This window comes from Sinocyclocheilus anshuiensis, unplaced genomic scaffold (assembly GCF_001515605.1).
Source record: "Sinocyclocheilus anshuiensis isolate Anshui unplaced genomic scaffold, SAMN03320099.WGS_v1.1 scaffold1799, whole genome shotgun sequence".
NCBI classification, from domain to species: Eukaryota; Metazoa; Chordata; class Actinopteri; order Cypriniformes; family Cyprinidae; genus Sinocyclocheilus; species Sinocyclocheilus anshuiensis.
The window spans coordinates 240,075-244,565 of NW_015552692.1; the positions used below are offsets into that span (position 1 = coordinate 240,075).

The 4,491-nt window shown below is 38.9% G+C and overlaps 1 pseudogene; it reads right to left on the bottom strand.

Annotated features, from left to right (window-relative positions):
- Window positions 1-853: 853 nt before the first annotated feature.
- LOC107667640 (cryptochrome-1-like) overlaps window positions 854-4,491 on the bottom strand; it is an 18,368-nt pseudogene continuing 14,730 nt past the window's right edge.

A 4,491-nucleotide genomic window follows, 5' to 3' on the forward strand; every position in this document is an offset into this window, starting at 1 on the left:
ACGCGCACACACACACACACACACACACACACATCTTTAAAATTCAAAACAGCTACTAATATTTTGTAGAAAAACTGAAAGCACAAGCGGTAAAAATATACAGCTCCATAAGATACAGCTGTTATACACAAAACACTGGAGTACATAGAGATGGAGACAATGACAATGAGAGGTGGAAATAATGCACAGCCGATGATATCAAACACCTGGAGCCCATTCTACACAATTCTATCTGTGCAAAAACACTGAAACGTGGAGCAAAATACAGTCGTTTAAATACAGACGAGACAATCATTCATCTGTGGTACAGTTACAATAGCTTGGACCCAAACCCATTCCAACGATCCTGTGACTCATGGAGACAGACGCAGGTATGTACAGGTGAGGCCGGTTCAGAGAAACTCTTCCGTTCGTCCGTAATACTGAGTGAATCTGGATCCGTTTAAATGTGGCGTAATGCGTGTTCTTCTTTGGCTGTTTGCGATTACTTGTATTTTCCTATATTAAGGTCCGTTTACGCCAAACAAATCTTCACAAATTTGAATATAAACAATGGAGAGTCATTTTTTCCGCAACTGGTGACGGAAATGTGCTGACCATTAAGACTTGAGCTCTGGTTCACGTTTTCGTCAACTAAATTAAATGTTTTCTTATTAAAACTTTTAGCTTTTCGTTCAACCTGACGAATATTCGTTTACACTCATTCGTTGAGACTGAGTTTGGCGTGAAAGGACCTTTATTTTAAAAGTTCATGAAGACAGTATTTCCATCTGATTTTTAAAATCAACATTTGGGATAATAATCACATTTTATTTAATTGTATATTACGTTATAAAATTTCTAAAAATGTTAAAATTACATTTTCGCCACAATTTGATTGGACAAACCGTTTAATTGTTTTGAATGGTTGTGTTTAACACGCGAGGTCTGGTTATAATACATTTTGCGAATCCATCAGTGGGTGGAGCTTAGGTAGAGAAGGCCACGCCCTCCCCATCTTCCCGCCGCTTCTGAAACAAACAGATGAATACAACTGAACGATTCTATTATTATTAATCGGCAACTTTTGTATAGCGTCGACTTTTTTACGAACCTCGTCGTCTTGGGCTTTTAACGAGGGGGAGGGGCCGTCATCACCATGGCAACCGTTGTGTTCCGCCTCCCTTTCTCTCTTTCCAGTCCCGCCCCCAATCGGCCAAATCAGACGCCCTGAAGGAAGTCGACATCAAACTTTGCTCGCAAACCACTGTAACGTATTTCCCGCGCAAAAAAAACCTACCTGGTTGTTGTGGCACGGCAAATTTGTGGTCGTGCTCCGACAGGTCGCTCTGGGTGGTGTAGGGCGATGTACGGTGGCCTGCGGAAGACAAACGTAAAACAAAATATTGCGCAAATGTTCATAAAACGTTATCAAATGAACCAAAGGACTAGGGGTGTGCGATATATATCGTCTGCGATAATATCGTAATTGTTGTTTTAACGATGTGCGATTTGACATTATCGAGTATTTTGCAAAAACCGTTCAAAACACCTAAAGAGCGCACGCATACATTACGTGAAGTCTAGACTAGTGCGCATTTAGAGTGCGTTCTTTCACTGCATGATTCAGTCTAATAAAATGCATTTAGAATTTTGCAAAAAACTTTCAAAACACCCCTTCAGAGTGCATGCATACATTATGTGAAGTCTAGACTAATCCGAGTGCGCATTTAGAGTGCGTTCTTTCACTGCATGATTCAGTCTATTAAAATGCATTTACAATGATCACAAAATTCAAGATATGGGGACAGAAAATGTATATATTTATATCACTTCATATAGTTAATCAATATCACACAAAGAGTGCCGTTTTTTCTTTAAAAACTGCCATGGTTACAAATGTAATATTGATTTTTTACAACAGTTCAATAAACAAGTTAAATAAGAGACTAATTAATTATGAGATAGAAGTTAGGCAGTTAATTATGAGATTATTTCTTGTTTTTGCGCTATTTCGACTATAAAAGTAATTCCAAACACAGCCACAGCACTGTTTTGTGTCTCTGAGCAACATGACGGTGTTTCGTTCCTGAATGAATCAAGTGTTTAAATGATTCGGTTCAATCGCAATGACTCACTTATTAACAGTGACTTGCTGCCACCTGCTGGCGGTTTTAATTTCACACTCAAAGTTTCTTTTTATTATTTCAGTGTGTAATAAATGCCTCTTCAGATGCAGCTTCTGTGTTTCCTCTGCATTGCAAAGATGAATTTTATTTTTTATTGGCCCAAATATCGTATTACTCTAATTCACTGATTAAATGTAACAATTTGACTCAAAAGACAATGCACGCTTTATAAAGGTGCCCATAAAAATGCCCATAAAAGGTAAAAATCTATTTAAACTTATTGGAAATTAATTAATTAAGGATCTCCACACAGAATATGAAGAATATCAAAAACTTTAGGAGTCAGTTGTGCACGGTGTGCACGGTAATACCAGCACAATAACACACTCAGCAAAATATTGTTATAGATAAAATCCCAGAAAATATCGAAAATATCGTTTTGTCAATATCGCACACCCCTACTAAGGACATGGTCTCACTGAGGGCGTGTCGGTGTATTGAGCCGTGATGTTTCGCTCCGCTCGGTCCGGGATGCTCTCTCCTGACCCCTGCTGGACACACAGAGCATTAAAACTCAACTTCAAACACACTTATTTGATCGCAACGTACGATTTCAAACACTCACGATGAGACGAAGTGCCGCTCTGGGTCCTCCGGCGTGTAGGTGGCGCTGCTGCTCCTTGGGCTTCACTGACACCTACGACCTCCATGTGGTTGGACGGAACAGTTGCGAGAAGACCTGATGGATGAATTAAAATAAAGGCCCGTTCACACCAAGAACATTAACTACAGCGATAACTAACGTGATTCTAATGATATTGTTCTGTTTATTACAAGTACGCACTGCAGTTTGTCGCCTGCCACTTTAAATTCTCAAACTCTAGTTCAATGGATTCTGATTGGCCATCAATGTTTTTATTGTACATCAGCTCGAAAATATAATTCTGAAAGTAATTCCAACAATATTGTTCTTCTGTGTCATTATAGTTGTGGTGTGGACTTTGCTATTCTTTCATAGTTAAAGCCCTTTCACACCAAGAACAAATATATCAATAACTATAACAATAACTATATTAACGAATGATAAAGTTCTGTTTATTTTTAATCATGCACTGCAGTTTTGTCATCTACCGCTTTAAATGCTTGAGCTCTTCAAAGTCAGATGGATTCTTATTGGCTGTCAATCTTTTTATTGTACATCAACTGAAAAAAATCATTCTGAAAGTGATTCCAACGATATCGTTCCTCTGTGTCGTTATCGTAACTATAATGATAACTATATTAGTGGACGATAACGTTCAGTTTATTATAAGCACGCTACAGTTTAAATTCAGTGGATTCTGATTGGCTGTCAATGTTTTTATCGTTCACCATCTGGAAAAATCATTCTGAAAGTGATTCCAACAATATCGTTCCTCTGTGTCGTTATCGTAACTATAATGATAACTATATTAGTGGACGATAACGTTCAGTTTATTATAAGCACGCTACAGTTTAAATTCAGTGGATTCTGATTGGCTGTCAATGTTTTTATCGTTCACCATCTGGAAAAATTAGTTCTGAAAGTGATTCCAACAATATCGTTCCTCTGTGTCGTTATCGTAACTATAATGATAACTATATTAGTGGACGATAACGTTCTGTTTATTATAAGCACGCAGCAGTTTAAATTCGGTGGATTCTGATTGGCTGTCAATGTTTTTATCGTTCACCATCTGGAAAAATTAGTTCTGAAAGTGATTCCAATGATATTGTTATCATTTTAGTTGTGGATTGAACTCTGCTGTTCTTTTAAATGTAGAATGGTTTTTAAAACCGTATCTTTAAATAAGAACGTGAAAGCGGTGAACTTGACTAAGCTCTTACTGAGTCCGCGGTATCTGGAGAGCTGCTGGTAGATCTGCCGCATCCTCTCGATGTTCAGGCGGCTGGCCTCGGCGTGGTTCACCATGGGTTTGGGATAATCCACGCCGATCACGCATTTGGCGGCGCGCTGTGCGTCGTCCGGCGCGTTCCAGGGGTTGTAGATGAACTTGGCAGGAAAATCTCGGAGTATAGGTAAGTAACATCTGCAATCAGAGCGAGAGATTAACCCGCAGCGACTCGTCACAACCTCCTCTAAACCAAATATACAGAATGCATGTGGCTAGTTGATTAGAAATAAAACGAACATATCAAAACAGGTATAATTATTTCCATAGAGTCTTAAAATAACATCATATAAACAAATAATGACAAAGAAACTGACATGTGACATGTAAATGGGAAAGTCGTGGCCTAATGGTTAGAGAGTCGGACTCGTAACTCAAAGGTTGCGGGTTTGAGTCTCGTACCGGCAGGGATTGTAGGTGGGAGGAGTGAATGTACAGCGCTCTCTCCCACC